This window comes from Myotis davidii, unplaced genomic scaffold (genome assembly GCF_000327345.1).
Source record: "Myotis davidii unplaced genomic scaffold, ASM32734v1 scaffold243, whole genome shotgun sequence".
In the NCBI taxonomy this organism is placed as follows: domain Eukaryota; kingdom Metazoa; phylum Chordata; class Mammalia; order Chiroptera; family Vespertilionidae; genus Myotis; species Myotis davidii.
Genome location: NW_006295183.1, coordinates 2872352 through 2893516, shown reverse-complemented (window position 1 = coordinate 2893516; position 21165 = coordinate 2872352). Strand labels below are relative to the sequence as shown.

The 21165-nt window shown below is 49.6% G+C and overlaps 1 protein-coding gene across 1 annotated transcript in view; it reads right to left on the bottom strand.

Annotated features, from left to right (window-relative positions):
* CDH11 (cadherin 11) overlaps positions 1-10026 on the bottom strand; it is a 77339-nt gene extending 67313 nt beyond the window's left edge. The window contains exon 1 of the mRNA XM_006769825.2: positions 9903-10026. The gene's annotated coding sequence lies outside the window, so the exon portion shown is untranslated. The remainder of the gene's footprint in view (positions 1-9902) is intronic.
* Between the last annotated feature and the right edge of the window lie 11139 nt (positions 10027-21165).

Below are 21165 nucleotides of genomic sequence, written 5' to 3'. Positions count from 1 at the left end.
CTTTAGATGGTGTGGTGTCAGGATGGCCCCTTAGGGGCATCATTTCGGCTGAGTCCTAAACGATGAGAAGGAGCAGGGCAGGAGGAGCCTGAGACTGAGGGAGCAGGAAGTGCCAAGCCCCTGCAGCTCGAAGGGGCTGGGCCACTCAAGGGACAGAAATAGCCAACCGGGTGAGGGCAGAGAGGTGGGCAGTGGCCACCTAGGGAGGGCACTGGCGACACAGTTCGGGTCTGGGTTTTATTCTGGGTAAAAGGAGCTATTATTGAATAATTTTCAGGAAGGGCTATGGGCAACTGCCAATAAACCCCCATTTCCGTCTCGATCCCTTATTCCACGCTGCTGCAGACTAAATCCAGACCCATCTCAGAGAAGGAGAGGTCTGAGTTCTGCGTGTCCAGAGGTCCTTTTCCATCGTTCCCCTCAGCCGCTCGGTGCCCAGCACGGCGCGAAACCTCCAGTGAGCTGGCACTGAATGACCACAATGAAGGAACACATGACTCGGGTGTTCACGTGGACACAAGAAGGCTTGTTGCAAATCACTCAGTAGGGCTTCGGCAGGTTGGGCTCTCTGGGAAGCCAACTGTGAGGTGGAGGGTCACTGGGGCCGTTATCAGGGGGTGACGTGAGAACAACCCACTTGGGAGGGCAAGGAAGTGGGGGAGAGGGGACAGGGAAGGTGAGATGTGGTGCACGCCCAATACCAGCCTGGACCACCCTGCATGGTGCTCCTGGCTGAGGATGGCCCTTCCAAAGGATCTCAGGTAGAGCTGAGAGGGCCGGACCTTCATCAGATGTGGGCGTGACCTTGGCTGAGGTGGAGCGCTGCAAGGGAGGCAGACCCCGAAGGGCGGAGAGCTGTAAGTTCCCTGCCCAGCAGAGCCCTTCCTATGGCCAAGTGCCAGTCCCCCAGTGGGTGGGAACGGGGTCAGGCAGAGCAGTGTGCAGCTTAGAAGCAATTCTGCCTACACTGGGATCTAATGATTCTAGAAGGTCTTGCTTCTCCTAAAAGTTCAGTCTAGTTACCATCCCTCGCCATGCATCACTCTAATCCTTTCCATGATAAGAACTCTTTAGATCTATTCTTTTAGCAATTTTCAAATATATAATACAGTGTTACTAAGTATAGTCACCATGTTGTACATGACATACCTTCCAGCTATTTCATAGTTGGAAGGTTGTACCGTTCGACCACCTGTTTTGTCCACCTCCACACCCCTGTCTCTGGCAGCCACCAGACTGTTCTCTGTAAGTTTGTGTTCATTGCTGTTTTGTGGTGTGTGTGTGTGTGTGTGTGTGTGTAAGATTCTACATATAAATGATAGCATATGTTATTTGTCTTTCTCTGTCTGACTTATTTCACTTAACTTAATGCCATGGAGGTCTGTCCATGTTTCGCAAATGACAAAGTTTACGGAGTCCCTTCTCTTTAATGGCTGAGTAACACTCCGTTCTTACATAGGATATCACATTACCTTTATCCACTCATCCACCCACGGACAGCTAGCTTGCCTCCATGATTTGGATGCTGTAAATAATATCCAGATATTATAATGTACAGATGTCTTTTCGAGTTGGTGTTTTTGTTTTCTTCAGATGAATACCCAGAAGAGGACTGCTGGATCCTATGCTAGTTCTATTTTTACTTTTTTGAGGAACCTCCAGACTGTTTTCCACGGTGGCTGCACCAATTTGCATTCCCACCAGCAGTGCACAGGGGGTTCCCTCTTCTCCACATCCTCACAGAGCAATGCTTTCATTTCTTTTAAAGTCAGAAGGAAAGCCAGCCTACTAGGGCAGAAAATTATATTCCTCTTTACACCAAAGCAAGCATAAAATGCAGTATTTAGTATTTTTATGGAAAAACAGGCTTATGAAAGAAAGGTGCCCGGGATCCAGGAAGGCATATTGAGATGCCCGAGGAGCCAGGGCACTCAGGGGGCAGAAGTGGCACTACCTCTGGCCAAATCTGGGAAGCCCACCTGGAGGAGGGGGCCCTTCTCAGCACAGCCAGACAAACGGTGACAGAGATGCAGGGGAAGCCAGAGTGAAGCAGCACGGTGTGTTCAGGGACCAGCAGCCATTGGGTCTGGACAGAGAGTGAAGGCCAGGATGGCGTGGGGGCTTCGGGGATGAGAGGAAGTGGGGGCTGGGTCACATCAGACCTAGAAGCCAGGCAGAGGACCCTGCAATCTATCCGCCCAAGCTCGGGTGTTAGACAGGAAAGTCGTGCCACTCGGACGTGAGAGAAATCAAGCCCTGGCTCCTGGAGAGGCCTGGGGAGGAGGGCATGGAGCTGGTCTTGGCCCGGGACCCTAAGCGCCAGCCACCCTGCCCTGGCCATTCCAGCATGAGCCCAGCTGCTCACTGCCCCGAGGGGTCCAGCTCAAACCCTTGACAAGAGTGAAACTACACAAGTGACCGAGGCTTTTTCTTTCTTGGCCCAAAGCATGGTGTCCACGGTTTAGGGGCAGTGAGTGACCATCTTCCTGGGCCCATTCTTCCAGGGGAATTCTGCAGAGAAACCGGGACTGCTTAGATGTGCACAACAGCCTCTCTGACGGGCAGACACCCAGACTGCAGGGGACTTGCTGGGCATCCCTTTAGAGAGGACCTTCTCACTCGCCCTTGCAAATATGCAGACGCTTTCAAACACTAAAAACTGTTTCCGCAGGGGAAAAAAGTAGGAGAACTGTTGCTATGGCAACCGAACGGATTCTGGGATAGCGCTTAGGTTCCCAAATTCAGAGCCTCTTAGGAAGATGAACTTATTGGCCCCGCCACGATTTTCCTAAAGCTCCCAAATGGAGGCTTCTGGCTGCAGCCTTCTCGATCCTCAGCAGACACCATTAATTTTCGTGTCCTGCTACCTGCTTGCTCAAACTGCCTGAAGCGCCGAGGCCCCCACGGGGCGCAGGGTAATCTGGGTTAGGAGCCCCCAGAGGGAATGGTGATTCTGAGGCTTCAGAATCCCAGGGGCCGGGGAGAGCCGACGGGCGGTGGCCTGATTTTGTCCTGAAATACTGAGGGAGCAGCTGGCCCTTCGGGATGCAGCCAACTTCAGGAAACAGGCAGATGTAGTAGGGGGTCCAGGGACCTCCCTCAGGGGCTGTGAAAACGGGGGGTCCGATGGCCTTATTCACAGGTGCACCGTGGCGCGAGCACAGAGGGAGGATTCCGGAGGGTGGTTCATGAGTGAAGGAGTGAGTGATGAATGGCCAGGAAGTCATTCCCTAGAGATTTCACCCCATTATGCTCGGGTTCGACGGCTTCCTTCAGAGAGCATGCACGTGGCTTGGCACAGAGCACGGGAGAGTGCCCACCAGGCTCTCGGGAGCATTGGATGCGGGAATGAATGAGTGAAAACCATCCTTGTGGGCCCCGAGGCAATGGCTGGAAAATCGTATCCACAGGGTCTTCTTGGGTTACTTCCTGCCTGTCAGTGTTCAAAGCCCCTCTCAAGCGGACCACAAACAGCTCCTGGCCAGGTAAGGCTCGGAGGAAGTGCGCCCATGAGGCAAGCCCCCCTCGGCCGCTTTGATCTTTAGAAAAGGGAACCCTACACCAGCCTTTGAGCTGCCCGTGGACTCTGACAACAGTACAGAGGAGTCACACAATCTCCATGGCCGGTCATCGGAAAGGAAGCAATTACATTTCAATAGGAAGGTCTGTTCCTACCCGGGCCCCGAGGGCAGGTGCAGGGAGCCACTGGCTTCACCCAAGACACCAGCATCTCGCTGAGCGAGCGCCTAGAGACAGGCACGGGGTGAGCACGGGGTGGATACGAACTGCCCCTGCCATCCCTGTCCGGGGTGTGGGTTTGCTGCTCTGGCATCTCAGGGAGACCGTCACAGACAGGAACACGTTCTGTGTCCAGAACACCCGGGCTATCTCCCCAGGTCAGTGCCGGGGAGAGGACGCTCAGCCAGGTCCGGGGAACTGACAGCCAAGCCATGCCTAGGTTAGGGACGGAAATCATACACACTGTGGCACAGAACATGCAACAGTAACGCTAGAAAGGTTGAGAATCATTCTGTATTGCTTTCAGTATCCCATTTGCATTTCTTAAAATTTATCTTTCGTACTGAAAGTATTACAGATGTCCCCTATTTTTACCCATTGGCCACCCTTCTACCCGTTCCCTGCCCCCTCTCCCCACCCTGGCTCCCAGGCCTTCCCCACACTACTGTCTGTGTCCAGGGGTTATGCATATGTGCTTACAAGTTCTTTGGTTTAAAGTCAAAAGAGAGCAAACAAAACAACGGGGAAATTACGTTTTCTTGTTAACAGCAAAGCATAGGACCCTGTGCGCAGCAGTGTTCACAGCTGGGTACCAATCACACGCGTGGATATGTTGGAAGAGACTCTAGGGATATGCGGTTGTAACTGCCCCTCTAGAACATCTCTGGAGGGTCACATAGAAAATGCCAAATAGTAGTTGCCTCTGAGAAGGAAATTCACGGACTAGATCAGCGTTGCCCAACCTTTTGCATCTCGTGGCACACATAAACTAATTGCTAAAATTCTGCAGCACACCAAAAAATACATTTCTGTCATTCTGACTAAAAAAAAAAGATATAATTTTGATTCATCCACACTAGACGGTTATTGTTGTGTTGGCTGTTGTCATATTTTTTTTTAATTTGACAATGTCAGGGAAAAGAGATCTGTGCCCCTAACTAAACAGCCAGGTATTGCATGTTTTAAAAATTCTTGGGGCACACCAGTGAGCCTGCCATGGCACCCTGGTTGAAAACCGTTGGACTAGATATGAGGGAATGAAGGAGACTTCATTCTCTGCAACCCTTTTTTTCACCTTTTGAATTGTAAACTATCTCCATCTATTTAGGTATCTTATCTATTTGAAGTTAATACTAGTAAAAATGAAAACAAACAAACCACCTAGTCAGGACAAACACTGGCTCAAGAAATTTTATACTGTTCTTTTGCCTGAAAAATCCTCCCAGGTCTCCTAGTAAAACTCCTATTCATGCTCCATATTGCAAACCCAAAGGTCACCTCCTCCCTGAAGCTGACCCTGATTTCCTCTACCAGAGTCAGCCCCTCTGTGCTCCTGCAGACCCTGGAAGCTGTTCAGAGGAAACCCCGTGCCTGTGCTGTGGTGATTTCTCTGCTGGCCTGGCTCTGTCATAAGAAGGGGGCTCTTTGAAGGCGTAACTTTACGTTTCACTGTTCTATTCCCAGATGCTTGCGCATTTGGCTCCTTGATGTAGCCCCAGTACCTAGTCCAAGGGCTGAAAAAGGAATGGTTCTCAAGAGATGTGATGCGTGGACACCCCCCGCGTTCCGCTTTCCTCTCCCATGCACTTCCTCTCCACATCCAGCGGCATCCTGCGCACTAGCCGGCAGGCGCCAGGACTCCTCTAACTCCAGAGGGGATCCAGGGCATGGCCACCCAGAAGGACTATCCTATAGCTGCCCTCCGACCTGGTGAAGACCGAAGGCAGGATAAAAAGGGCTGGAAGAGCTAGTGCTTAGGAACGGAGGAGACCTTGGCGCAGCCCACTGTTAATCACGTGGCCTTTAGCAAGTTGTGATTAACCTCCGAGAACCTCCAGGTCTTCGTCTATGAAAGCGTACGATGGCTGCCCTTACGACGCAGAGTCCCGAGGACAGGCAACAAGGTCACGCGTGTGAACTATGGACCGTGGTGCCTGGCACATGGGCTCGCTCATTAAGCATCGGCCCTCACTGTGAGTATCAGGAGGGGTCTCTGCATTTTGTCCACCGTCAGGTGAATAAAGTGGGATCAGAGAACCACACTCTGGTTCTTGGAAGGTTTTCCTCAGGTGCTGATCTGGGCAAAGGTATTATATTCCCACCGCCTGGCACGCGAGAGCTTCCTGTCACCCTTCCTGAGCTGACGGCAGCAGCCACAGTCACACTGGACCCAACGAAGGTCTGCCAGGTAGTCAGCCCGTGAGCTGCGTGTCTGTTTGTGATTCTGGTGACAACAGCAGCAGACAGATCCTCGGCCTCTTTCTCCATGGTGGCCCACATCCCAAAATAGGAAACGTGCGTGCACAGACAGACCCAGCGGGCACCGGGCTGAGGAGGCAGGTTGCCAGCATTCCCGACTGTCAGCGGCAACGTACGTGAGCCGGCCCCTGGCGGCTCTTGAGGACTGACTTTCATGCAAATGAAAGATAATTGGTCACTTGTGACCAGCAGCCCCTGCGGATTCTCACTCAGGAGGGTCGCCACGTGTGTATGCTTCCCATGAGCATGAGGACAGCCACTTCTCACTTCCAGGCATTCCAATCTGTGCCCCCTTCCCTATGGAAAGCCCAGCAAGACAGCAGGTATGAGGGGCCTGTCCTGTAGCTGCTCAGGTCAGTCCTCCCTGCTCCGAGGAGGTGCCTGAGGAAGAAAAGTGCCAGGAACGGAAGCTCCAGTGAAGATTGCCCTGGAATCGGCCAGAGAGCGAGCTGTCCCGTAAGCCTCAAGCACTTGACCATTTGTTCAAAGTCTTGCCCGGCTGGCATGGCTCAGGGGTTGAGCATCATCTCATGCACCAAGAGGTCACAGGTTCGATTCCCAGTCAGGGCACAAGCCTGGGTTGCAGGCCTAATCCCCAGTGTGGGGCATGCAGCAAGCAGCCGAATAATGATTCTCTCTCATCATTGATGTTTCTATCTCTCTCCTTCTCCCTTTCTCTCTCTCTAAAATATCTATTTAAAAAGAAAGTATTTTCTTTCTCTCTCTCCCCTCCCCCCATCTCTCTCTCTCCCTTCTTACTTGGATTTTGAGTGGTTTATACAAAGTGAATTGACTGTAAGTTTCTCTGGGAAAGGCAAACCACTTCTTCAGCCCTGACCATGAACATGGCCTGGCACAGGCACCTGCTCACACAACACGAGCATCGTAAACTGACTGGGGACCAAGGATCAGAGTCTTGAGCCCAAGCCTTTGGTTAGTTTTGTTTGGTTTCTCTCCAAAACCTTACAGCATGATCACAAACAAGTCCTCTCCTCCTTCCAGGCAAATAAAATCCCTCTCTGTGAAATCAGAACCTTATCCTGAAAGACCAAAAGGCCATTCCGTCCGTACCAGGCTGTGGTTTCCTGCTTTGTTTTTCATTGTTTTGCTTTTCTGTAACGGTCCTACAAAGCATTAGGACGGTTTACCTTCCTCTCCGGGAAATGAAAGCTACACAGAACCCTTCAAAATAGGCGGTTCTTCATTTCTAAGTGGAAAATAAATAGAGCAGATTTCCTAGAAGAGAAATTACATTCAAGCACTTTCCATTTAACTTCTGACTCGCTTTCATTGCTGCCGCCTGCTAATTGTCCCTATTATCCCGAGAAATGGGAAATGGCAGCCTCCTGTCCTGCAGAGGAACTGAAAGGGCTGAGGTGCCCAGAGACCCCTCTGACTGGGCAGGAAGGAGATGCTCCCCCTTGGCAGCACAGCCACAGGAGGGCGCCTCTCTTCTGCTGGGGCCTTGGGGCAAATGAGGGCAGAATATGCTAATGCACGAGGAGGCAGCACTCAGCTTCCCAGTCCCAGGGGCGCATGTGCAGGGCCTGCAGTTCTGTTTCCCACCGAGCATGTTCATTCATTCGTTTATTCGCAGCCCACACACTGACCAGAGCACGGGAGGAAGACCTGCAGGGTGTGTGTGTGTGGGGGGGGGGGGGGGGGGGCCGCTTCTCCCGCCTTCCTAAAATGTCACCAGTGGATTTCATGTAACCCACGTACAGTCTACTCTTTGGATTGGAGTGTATAAAATAGAATAAAAACTTCTACAGTTAAAAAAAAAAAATGTGGCCAGAGGCAAGTTACTCATCTTCTCTAAAACTCAGCTTCCTCATTTATGAAATTGTGGCTATTAATAGTAGCTGCCACATGAGGCTTTTATAAGGATTGTGGGAGGTGTTACCTTTAAAGACCATAGGTGCCTGGCATACAGTAAGCACTTAATACCTACTCGCTGCCATAACTGTGACTTTTCCTCTGTGGTAAAATTAGTCCCCCTTCCTTGCTTTGTGTGCAGAGTATAAATAAGGGCTCTATCCAGATGTTTAATAAATATTCACTGAGAGCCTATATGGGGTGCGATACAGGACTTGCAAGTGGGAAAAATGGTGGTCCCGAAATAAGTTCCGCCCTCAACAGCCACCTGGTCTGGCTGGGAAGACAGACAACTAAATAGACAAGTACAAGCCCATGTGGACATCACCCTAAACAGTGTCATCTCTGACTGACGGGCGCGTTGTCTATTAGACACCCATAGTTCAGGCTTAGGGATCAGAGAGAACTCCTTCGAGACAGTGAGGTCCAGGCTAAGATATAAAGTGAGTGAGATATAAAATGAGAGAGGGTGTGGATTTGGAGAAATGATGGTTGTGCCACGTGGCAGATCCGAGGGCGGATGCGTACAGTGAGGGATTGGTGTGCAGAGTGTCTGAGGGACGGGTCTGGACAGCAAACGGGAACCCTTCCTTGCAGGGTCCTAGAAGCTTGGTCAGGTGTCCAGACTCTAGCGTGGAAAGGGATTAAATGCGGAAATGACATACTATCTGGGGGACACAGTCTGTCGCACACGGAAGACGGGTCTCGCTGGAGCTGACGAGGGAGCAGTAACCTTGGAGACAAACTATCTGTTGGGTGGCGAAGGCAGTATCTGCGAGAAAGAGGGTTTGGTGTGTATGCGAATGGTGGTAGTGGGCACGGAGAGGAGTCAGAATGCTTCGGAGATTACCAGAGAGCAGAATCAAAAGAAACCAAGAGGAAGAAATTGCTGTTGGAGGTAAGGGATTGCGAGGCAAGATGGGGTTTCCTTTCACGGCTCTGATCTGGGTGAATTCTGAAACGCGGCACACAGGACACCGTGACGGTGTAGAGGAGGAACTCACAATTTGTTGTCTGAATCGGCATTTAAGGTTGGACGCCCATGTAGAAAGACATTAGGGTGGACGGAACCCGAACGGGTGGAGTCACGCTAGTGTCACTAATTCTTAACTTTCTCTCTGGGCACGTGGCCATTCCATAACAATAGCGCATTACCACCAAGCAGCAGGAGGAGGGAAATGGATTCAGAGAACCCTACAATATAAGAACTGGTGGAGAGCCTAGTCCGACTTCCCTTCTTCCCCCCACCTCCCCCCACCTTCCTTCATGGCTGCGGAAAGCACTCATTCCTCTAAGGGCACACAGACAGGGAATGGCAGGGCTGGGCCTCCTGGCTTATGGTCTAGCATTCTGTCTTTGCAGGTCTCACGGCTTCAGCCTGCTAGCAGTCTCTCTTCCTTTTTGGATGTAAGCCGCCTGGTTCATTTCTAAAGAATTCTCTTGCCCAGCCGGCGTGGCTCAGTAGCTGAGCATTGATCTATGAACCAGGAGGTCAAGGATGGATTCCGGTCAGGGCACATGCCCGAGTTGCGGGCTCCATCCCCAATGGGGGTTGTGCAGGAGGCAGCCAATTGATGTTTCTCTCTCATCAGTGATGTTTCTCTCTCTCTCTCCCTCTCCCTTCCTCTCTTAAATCAATACAAATACATTTTAAAAAGAGAATTCTTTTCAACAGAAGGAAAGGGGGAACTAGCAACTTGGCAGTCATCTTAGTCTACCCAGCTGAGTCCTTGCTAAAGAATTACAATCCCCTCTAGTTCCTTCTTCTCCTCTGAATCTCCTATAGTCCAAAAACTACCATCCTTGTATGGGCACATGGTAGGTGTTCAGCAAAGAGAACCCAGTAACAACAGGCAATAATCACATTCGTGGAAGTCCAAGAAAGTAGGGCTGCTCCGGCTCAGGTTCTATTTTGGATTTGGTGAAGGTTCAAACTGAGACAGGCTTAAGGAGAGGACCTGGTAGGCACCCTCCCCGCCTCCACTCCCATTGCAACATTCCAATCACTCAGTAACGTCGGTCTCTCTTACCTTCTTCACCCATTGGATACTTGCTGCCAATTTCTGTAACACACTCCACCCATCTGATTGGTCCCTCAGCAGATGGCAACGGGAATGATCGTCACAGGGCCCCTTAGCCGAAAATACAATAATTTCTGCAAAAAAAAAAAAAAAAAAAAGTGAATGGATAGTTAGTAACCTAGAGGTGACACCAATAAAGTGGTACACTAGGAGACACGTGCACAATAAGACAGACTTCTCTCTTAGAAGATAACAGTCCAGGTGTGGAGCGAGGGATGTAAGCAAATCATCACAGTTGTGTGCAAAGTGGGTGACATGGGCTGAGACTCTACAGGGACCGTAGGATGGTGTGTTTAGTCGTATGTGCATTTGAATTACAACAATAAAAGCCGCTGTACATCCAACTTCTTACAATATGCGCCATAGGCCGGGAGGGGGGATAGAAAGTCTCTCAGAGCCAGTTTCTGCTAGCACCCGCGTATCATTGGAACCCAAAGCAAGTAACCTTCCCTCCTAAAGTGAGAAGTGCGTTTCTGCTGCTGCCAGATCCTCGTGGAATGATAGGCACAAGGGCAAAGCATGACAGTGGTGGCAGCGACGTCAGGAGATGTGGTGGCTGTGCTAGCCGACGAGGGCACTGGGCTGGCAGCTGCAATTCTTTATCGAGACTACATCCCCACGCCCTCCCCGCACTACCCCTCACTCTGGAGTCTGTGCGGGGTGTGTTCTGTCTAGATTTTGGTCTGATTCATCTTCATATCTCCCTCTGTGTCTACCACGTTTCCTGGCCCAAAGCAGCTGTTCAATGTATATTTGTTGAGTGAATGAACAGCAGAATATGGAGTGTCTGAACAGCTCTCGTCTTTGAAAACGAAGGCACTGAACCATGGGGGGTGGCGGCTGGCGTAGCTTCCCCAATCTAACGAGCATAAAGGATTTCTTGAACGTCCTTGAACCTCTAGAGCGTCAACCTTCTGGAACCAACTTGGCCTGCATTAAGGGTTGAACAGCTTCTTACTTTGACTTCATTTATTATATTTTTCCCCCAAATCCACTTTTCCTTGTTTCCACCTAACAGCTCCTTACATACAAGACCTTCTCCAAGAACAATAACGACGACAACAGCCACAGCAAGCAAAAAACCCTTCTTGATGAAGGGCTGAGGTGAATGAAGTCCAAAATGTGTTCATAAAACCTTGGTTCAGTGACTGAGGCAAGAACAATAAAATTGCCCTACTGTGTGCTAACCCCAGGATGTCCAGGACCGAGTAGCACTGAGATTATGTCCAGATGCACAGAGTCACGGAGAAGAAGCCACACAGGGCAGTTCATACAGCACAGAACGAACGAGGAAGGACCCTCCTTTGCAGTCATGTCCCATGTTGTAGCCATTCTCCAAAAATGCCTCCATCCCAGTGCACCCCATCCCCAGATCCTCATGCACTCCTGTCACCGCCGCCCAGGTGAATCTGAGCCGCCCCTGGGCAGCCAATGAAACCTGGCCGAAGGGACACAGCATGGTTTCAGAAGCTGAGTCACAGTTACCCTCGTAGCCCGTCCGGTGCTCCTGGGAAACTCGCCCTGGGAGAAGTCAGCTGCCGGGGCAGAAGTCTGAGTACTCTAGACCTCCGTGCTGGGAGCGAGCTCCAGCCAGCTGTGTGGAGAAGCTGCACCGAGAGAGATGCCCAGACATCCCTACTGGTCCTGGCATCCAAGCTGAGGTGCCAGATGGTGAGCAAAGACGCCGCCTTGGACTCCCAACCTAGTCAGACCTTCCTGTGTCTCTAGCCATCTGACTGCGCAGCGTGAGAGACCCTGACACGAACCATCCCAATGAGTTCACTCAACTACAAGAGATTGTGAGTTGTTCCCATAAGCATTTTGTGTTGCTCAGAAATAAATAACTAAAACACCATAAACAGAAATGGAACAGACATTTGCCACGGGCTTCCCTGCTGTGTTCTCTTTAAATACACATAACCACGCCGGGTACCACGAAACCCATCTCCTTGCTCCGCTCCGAGGGGTAAGACTCGGGCCCAAGGTGGACGGCCAGCACCAGCCAACCAGAATTCAGCCCTGCAGCCCTCACAGCTGCCTTTCCTCTGTGTAACTTCCGCAGACAGTTAATAATACAGCCGTATCTGTAGCCAGTGTATTTTTAAACGTTTACGTCTCAGGTCTATAAAAACGAATTGAACTCCCACTTCTCCCTGCATTCTTTCCCCCCTGCAAAATGTTTCCCATAAAACTCCTTTCACCCGAATCCTGCAAAGATGCTTAAGAGGTCTGGAAGGAAAGCAAAAATAGATGGTGGCTTGTCTGTGAGCTCCGATCACCAAAAAACACGGAAGGAAGAGGAGCTGTGGATTCTGCGGGACATGTTGGTGCACGACTCCATGTTTCCAGGCAAAGGGGGAAAAGCGAGCATAAGAAACCTAAGTGCTTTTTGTGCTTTTAGCAGAATTGATGGGGAGAAAGGACTCACTGGGTGGGCAGCCTGCTCACCTCTTCCTAAATAGGCATTGCTGGTTGGAATGTTCATTTTCCCTCCTCTCCCCACATCTCAGGACTCCCCGAGACCTGGAGTCATGTATTCCCTTCTGAGCCAGAAAAACACAACCCCGCATCGCTGCATGCACCCCAACCTTCTCGGAGGACTCTCCCCTTCATTTGCCAGGTCCCGCGTGCCTGTGGGCCCTCTTAAGTACAGGCCACAGCCCTCTCAGCGCCTCGCATCCTGTGTGCACCGCCCACAGCACTGAGCTTCTTAGAGGCACAGACAGCACATGCCATATATTATTTCAGAGAGATTGAGAAATCAGGAGAAGGAACACCATGAAACCAAGGGTGTAACTGAGATGAAGGCAATACTTGGCAAACACACAGAAATCAAGGAGAAAACTCAGGGGAGGATGAAGGCGTGATTGCGGCAGATTCCTTTTTCTGAGTTTGGATCCTGTAGAAGGCTTGGCACACGCAGGGCTGAAGTATATGTGAACTGGATTAAAACAGCCCCCACCCCTCGCATGGTTCAGGATCCTCAGGCCACTAACGGTGTGCACGATGCTGGGACAGGGATGACAGTGGGTGATGGGTGAAGAAGGAAAGAATTGACCCTGATGGGAGCTAGGGAGCCCAAGGAGACAGTGACAGCTCCATTTCACAGATGAAGAAACTGAGGCTAAGTGGTAAGCCCGAGTGCATAGAGCAAGGGAGCGGCACAGCTGGACTGAGTCACTCCCAAGTCCCCGCCCTTCCCGCCAGCTGTAAGAACCACCCAAGAGACCCAGGGTAACTCACACCTGTTCCTCTGGGATGTGCCCACAGATAATTCCTACTTTGGCGAATAACCACACAGCAGGGGATCTCAGGGATTTTTGTATGGAGTTAATTGAAATCATCATTCAACCAGAGGCCTGGTGCACAAAATCCATGCATGGGTAGGGTCCCTAGACCTGGTCAGGGCCAATCAGGTTCCCCACCTCCCCGCCTCCTCCTTCCCTCACTCCCTCAGGGCCCCACTGCCGCCGCTGGTCATCTGCCATGTTCTGCGCCACCCCCTGGTGGTCAGCGCACGTCATACTGAGCAGTCAAACTCCGGAGGGGACACTTTACATATTAGCCTTTTATATATATAGATAGATAGATAGATATGTTAGTATTAAGTAAACAACTGAAATATCCAATTTTGGAAACTTATTAAGAAGTCAAGCCATGGCATACACATCTCTGCCGTTGATAAATACGGCCTTGTTTTCTGGAGTCGCAGTGTTTTTCCTGACTCTGCAGGCAGGAGCCGGGCAGCATGTGGGCAGCAGACCCCGGGCCGTCCTTCTGTGAGTGTCGCACGTTGCTGATATCGTCAAAGGGAATGAAGGAACCCAATGAATAAGCACCACTGCATGGTTTTTCTTTCCTGTTTTCACCGAAGTTCCAGACCATATGGTGGAGCATATTTTGTAAGACAGATTTGTAGATTATCATTTCTTTTAATGGGGGAAGCAGTAGGCTGTTGAACGTGAGGGAACAGGACTTCGATTCCATGCTTTGCCTCTTCCAAGCAGTTTCACTTTGGCCAAGCAAGAATCCTGGGGGCCTCAGTTTCCTCACTACAAAGTGGGGATAGTAACTGTTTTGTAGGATTATTGTGAGGAATAGTGATGATACACGCAATACCTCATCCAGACAAGGCCCTCAATAATCAGTAGCTGTGATGATGAAAATGTATAGATTGTGCCTTTGTCCATTGGGCATGCTGAAAACATTAGTTTTAACATTTATTATATATTTGATATTCACAAAACCCTATGGCAGATGGATAAGCATTTATATAGAACTAATATTCATATATTTGCATATATTAATATGCAGTCATATAATGACTATCAATGCATAGTATTTCCCACACCATTCCTGTTTCCGATGAGGACGCTGAGTCTCAAAGTTTACCAACTCAGCTCCAATCTGTAGATCTGTGCTCCCGCTAGGATGTCAAGCACTGCCTGCTGCCCATCGCTCACACCTCCCTACAAAACCTCCAAGGCCAGCTCCTCCCCATCTGTGAAGGGTGACGCCCAATGCCCCACTGTAATTACCACATCCGTGCCGAGCTTCTGGGCTCCAAATGGATTTGACACAGTGGCCCTTTAAATCAAACTCGCAACACGATTATCTGTATTTCTCTTTGGTCGTTTTTTCTAAGTAAGCCATGCCTTTAGAGGCACCTAATACGGAATGACAACCTCTGCCGTTTTGCAAAGCACCAAAGGACGGGCTCATTGTCACCATGGTAATTACCGCACAATACCTGACGGCCAACGGACAGTCCGGAGGCTCAGGCAGCAGCTGAATCCGGCATTGTCCGGGCCCGATCAAAAGATTAGAAGCCCTGAAAAGCCGGGGAGCGGGATCTCACAGCCCTTTCGCTGGGCCCTGAAAGGCCCATTGTGCCGCCACCATAAATTCTGGGCTCCCCGGGCACTTGACAACTGAAGCCGGGGACAATAGAATTCCTGTGTCCAACAACACACTCCTTGTCCGGTGCCAGTCTTATCAGCCACATTTACAAATGTCTTTCGTTGTACCCAAATAATTCCCTATTAGAAGAGCTATTGGGAGCAGAACTAAATAAATATTCACGGCCTTTGTAATATCTTTGGGAAACGAATAAACAAGCAGTCATCTAGCATCTGAGCAAACCTCCTGCTACTCTGCGTTTTATCACTATTTCTCGCCCAAACGATGGAGTTTTGCTTTCTCCCCTTGAACATAGGAGGCTGAGGTTTTATTCGCCACCTACTACGTACCACCGATAAATATCGCCTTGGTGCTTCTACACACATTCTTTATTTAAATTAGTCTTCCCAACAGCTCTGGATGGGGCTTGTTTTTTTCCGTTCCCCACCTCGGAGAAGAGAAGGGAATTAAACCTCAGCGAAGTTAAAGAACTTGCCAAGATAACAAAGCTCATTAGCGGCAGAATGGGAATTCAGATCTAGATTTCCCTTGCCCCACGGGCCCTGCCTTTCCACTCTACCAAGATGATTTCTCTCCTGAATAAGAAAGGGATCAAACATCAGATTAAAGGGGACTCTAAGCACATTCACTGGAAAAGTCACAGAAATACGTGGAGTCTGTTTATATTGTTACCAGAGCCTGAGGACGCTTAAAGTAGAAGGAAAGTAAGTCTTTTTCCAAGAGAGTATATTTTATTTTGGCCCTAAAATGCCAGAAATTTTAATTAAAAAGGGGAGGGGGGGCGGTGGTTAGGTGGCGAGCGAACAAAATAAGTATAACCAAGCTTCAGGGGCGTTTCAGAGACATCCATACGGTCCATTGGTAAAGTCTTAGAAAGAATTCCTGGGGTAGACAGAGCAAGCAGGACACACACACACTCACATACACTCAAGAACATTCACTCCTCCTCTGCAGTTCATTTTATTTTACCTATTCATCTTCTCGCCCCCGGTAGAGCTGTGCCCCTCCCCATGCGGCACCCAAGGAATCTGGGTTCCTTCAAGACAGAAATCACATCTCATACTGTTTCTCTGGTCTGGGCCAGTACACTGCTAGCTCTCTGCAGGGCTCGGCTCATTAGAGAATTAGATGAATAGTAATAGTTAAACAGAACCTCCACAAAGCTGTATGTTTTCACATTTTAAAACACTGGAATCTTTGCTTTTTTATCTACTTGATGTCAGATGACCAATGTAAAATCTATCGTTTTATAACCATATAACTGGTAACTTTTTAAGGACTATAATGAGGTACTGATTTGGCCCAAATGATTCTTTCTCGATCGAAGCCAGGGCGAGCCATTGGGTTTGTTTTCTGAATTAGTTAAAATCAGCAAACAGGCTATCACTTTGCAAACAGTTGACTACTAACAAGGCCGGGGATACTAAAGGTACTTCGTGACTAGCAGGTGTTTGTGCAAATACTGAGTCTGAAAAAGCATGGCCGGTCTTTCCCAAATCCTTCAGATGCCAAGTGAAGCATTGCATCACCTTTGAGGGTGTGTGGGCATGACATCAGCCGTGGACACATGACGCCAACTCTTTCGGCCCCTCTGTACCTCCAGGAATGAGGTGTTCTTCCAAACGGGCAAACGCGATCGCTAACAGCGCGAGTCAGCAGTGTGTCCGGTTCTGGGCTAAGTACGTCCCTGTCACACAGAATGTGGTCTTCTAACAGTCCTGTGTCAGGCAGCATGACTTTATTTATGTCATAATTAGGCACCTGCGGCACAGGAAGGGTGAGTGAGAGCCAGTAAGCAGTGAAGCCAGGAGCTGGACACAGCAGCTCGAATCTACAGCAGTTCACCCAACAGCTATTCTCCACTGCCTTCTCCAGACATAAATTGGGACGCTAATTGAGGGAAGTAGTCCAGTGATTTTGTTCTTAATGGCTAAGGATGACATCACTTTACCAGGCTGCAAACTACAGACAGAGAGAGATAGGGAGGAGAGAGAGAGAGAGAGAGAGAGAGAGAGAGAGAGAGAGAGAGAGAGAGAGAGAGAGAGAGACGGGAGAGAGGGGGGGGGGAGAGAGATCACTAGTGAAGCACCCCCAAAGGAAATGAAGAGCAGCCAAGACCTTTGACCACAAACACACACACACACACACACACACACACACACACTCTTCACACGTTCGACACTCATCTCTGGAAATAGTAAACTGCATTCAAATCCAGCAACTTATGAAATCAGTGTGACATTGGCTGTTGGGGTCGATGCAATGGTCAATAGAGTCTTTCCTGTTCCGGTCTGTAGAACTCTGTGGTTGAAGTAATAAGGCCCCCGCTGACAGCAGCCCACCTTCCATCAGCAGGATCTTGAGCACCTCGGGGGACAAGGAGCTAGAAGACCCAGGAGCCTGTCCCCCTCCAGATCTCCACAGGACTCTACAATGTCACGTGCTCAACCTGGGCCACAACGAAGACATCGCCGGTGCTGAAGGCCTCCCTTCAGCTCTCAGGGCAAAGTGTAGACATGGCCAGGTTTCACCATTCCTGATAGGATGTTCTGGTTGTGGGGAGAGCCAGAGGACCCTGTCCAGGAGCCAAACCAAGTGTGCATGTCACCAGGCAAGCAGGGGGAGCAGGGCCAAGCTGCAGAGTCAGACAGACCTTGGGAGGAAGTGCAGGCCCTGCCGGGGGTGGAGCTCCAAGTCCCGTGGGCCTTGCCCACGGGGCACCACCAGCTCATGACTTAGGGCTCTTCCTTGGTCTGTCACATGGGCACTGTGATGCCTCACAGCGCTGCGAGGGGTGGGGACAAATGAGATAATGTGTGCCGGTGACATACGTACACTTTTGGTTCTGGCACAAATTGACTGTTCACCACCTATTAGTATCATCATCATAAAAAATGTATCAGTTTTCTGTTATAATGATGCATTATTGAGAAATATAAAGAGGCCCATGCAATGCCTGGTACAGTAGGAGCTAAAAAAATTACTGTGGTGATGATGATGATGGTGATGATGATGATGATGATGATTGGCATTAAATGACAGTGAGTCAGAAAGCACCTTTCAGTTCTGTCGATGCTGACCCGGGCAGAGGAAAGTATGGCAGTGACTCCAGAACAGGTCCCTGCCTTCCCCATCCTCTCCAACACCCAGGGGGCCAATGGCTTACCCCAGGCAAATGGGGGTTGGAGAGCAAGTGGGAGAGCAGAATGAAGAGAGCGCCCCCAAAACAAGACATGACTACAGAGAAGGGAAGGAGAGGTCATGGCATGGCTGGGTCTGAGGGATGTCTATTTTTAGTGCCCAAAAGAAGAGGCTCCCCGTGACTTTGCCAGACTGTGATGCACACGGTTAATGAATGCCCTCTCCCTTCTCTCCCTGTCCCGTGTCTGCCTGACGAGTGTCCTTCCCGAAGGAGTTCACGGACCAGGTTCGCTTTCCGAAGCAGCTAGTTTTTGTTTTTTGTTTTATTCTTAAATATGTATTTATTAAATTGATTGGGGTGACATTGGTCAACATGAACGTGTAGGTTTCAGGTGTGGGTTTCTCTGTTACCAGCCCTGTCTATTGCACCATGTGCCCACCACCCAGAGTCCCATCTTCTCCTGAGCAGCCAGTTTGAAACTTTTATCGCTCGCATTGTTTTGTCTGCCAGTTAAATGCCACCCTTTTCAAAGATGAGGAAAAGGCTCCCAGCTATTTGGAAAGAGGCTTGCTTTGAATGTCATCTTAATGGTCTAAATTTTAAACAGAGAAAGAACCTCCCTCCCCTTGAAATCTGATGCTGACTAATCCTAGGCTTTTCGATGAGTGTTTAAAGTCTTCTTGTTTTCCTTAGGGAAATACAGCATTCAAGCCTCGACGAGGTGTTACTCATAGGGAATGATTGACTGGAAATGTAGAACCTTCTAGGTATTGCAGATCGTTTATAATCCCATCACCCAGATTTCCAAGGAGAAGTATATCCTCTCATTCCCCAAAACTCGAAATTACCTTGTTGTAATAGGAGCACGTTTAAATAAGACACAGCGCACGCTCCTGTGCGGGGCAGCAGGCCTTCCCAAAGTCGAGGTAATGTGACTTGTAGAGCAATGTGGAATATCATAGCATGTTTTAAAAAGGTTCACTATGAACTAAAATGTAAAGGTTGTACACTAGATGTAAATCCAATTATGATCATAAAAAAACAAACAACAACACAAAAAAACCCCAACAAATTCCTAAATTGAGTCCTGGGAGGGAAGAGAAACACAAGGACAACCTGAGTCCCAGTGGATCTGCACGTGAATTTTTCCCTCTCTTCTTCCTCATTTCTCTTAGAATCTTTAAACAGCATTATGTGTCGTAGCCAGAAATGTGTAACTTTATACAGTCCCATCATGCTGCTGCCAGATCTCTCTGGCAGATACAGGAGCCGGCCACACTCGGAGTGAACTAGTGGGCGGCTAAGGGAGCACGCTCCGTCATGGTCCCGCATGGCCAGAACACCCTACCCGCCCTCACGATGCTGAATAAGCCGGCCACGTATTCCAAAATAGAAACAGGAAAGTAGGGCATGACACTGACTGACTGAACCACTGACGTGTCAGATCAGACACTGATACCATCAATTTGACTCTCAGATACTCCCTGGTACAACGCACCATGTGCCCACCACCCACAGTCAGATCTCCTCCTGTCACCGCATATGAGGACCCCCTTCTCCCCCCCACCCCCTTCCCTCTGGCACCCACCACTCTGCTGTTTTCATAAGTTTCCGTCTTATATCCCACATATGAGTGAACTCACTTGGTTCTTCCAATCAATTTAATAAATAAAATTTTAAAAGCTAAAATGTAGAATACTCTCTGCTGTGGGAAAATCCAAGATGGCCAGCAACTACCGTACAGAGAGCAGGAGGTTATCCCCAGAGGCCCCTTCCTGTCACTCGGGTCATTCTTCCCACACACACCTGCTGACACCTGCAGGAACCTGGGGCTGTGCCGGAGGCTTGGGGGACAGCTGTGCACTGAGTCAGACCCCCGCCCTTAACGAGCGTGCATCGTAACCAACGCTGGCTGCTCTCACCCGGATAGAATCACCCAGAAGATCTCTTGAGGTTTGCTCCCTACCCCAGATTGCATCCGCCAGTGACCAGTTAATGTGCTGTGGCCAGCACAGCTGGGCTGCACGTGGGGGTGCTGAGTTCAAGCTCAGACTCTGACACTGTGTGACCCGAGCCAAACCCCTCTGCCCCTCAGAGCTTCTATTTCCCCATCGGACAGTCAGGAGGTAACTAAGCTGAATACTTAGCTCGAGGCTACATTATTCTACGGGGTGACAGGCTCATTTGTACTCAGGGTTTCCAGGTACTTCAGACTAACCTATAAACAGAGACTTCAGACAGTAATGTATTTATTATGTATTTGGAAGTCACTAAGAGAACCAATGTTAAAAGTTCTCAAGAAAAAAGTATATTCTAAGTATGTGAGGTGACAGATGTGAAGTAAACTAATGGTGGCCATCATTTTGCAATATATACCTATATCCCATTACTGTGTTGTGCACTTTGGACTAATACAATGCTATGTCTCATTATAGTGCATAAAACTGGGGGAGGGGCAGAATCCATAGAACATGGTGAGAACACGGGGCACACTCCTGCCCCCAGAAGCAAAACCTACCCAGCAGGAAAGGGAGGGAAAGGGATACAGGGAGTTGGTGACTGATCTGCATGGGAAAGTTTTAGCGTCGAACAATCCTGAGTTCAAATCCTACCACTGCTTTGCGGTTCAGTGTGTGACTTGGAGTGAGCGACTCAACTCTGCAAGTGTCAGCCTCCTCTTGTCAAAGGTGTATCTCTCTTGCCTAACTCACACGGTTGAAGATGAAAGGAAGCCATAAAGGCGCCCAGTAAAATCTCCCCAAATTACAATGATGGTTCACAGAATACTGTACACTAGAAAGTCCTGCTGAGACACTCCTCGCTCGCTTTGCTACCCCCAGCACCTGGCATAGGTCAGTCACATAGAAGATGCTCAGTAAATAAATAACTGTTAGGTCTGATTAGCTCCTGCTGATCAGAAGCTCTGATGGGCAATTATGTATCTATGATTAATTAAACACGAGAACACAGATTGGTTATTACCTTATAAATACAGTTTGTCTGGAGGGACGATCTTGCCAATGCAAGGGGAGATGGTGCCGGAAAGGTCAATGACGCCCGATTCACCAGCCTCCCCCACGGCGTCGGAGATCAGCAAAGGCAAAGCCAAGTGCGCGAGTCACGGCCCAGCCATGTGGGTGGGGATGGCTG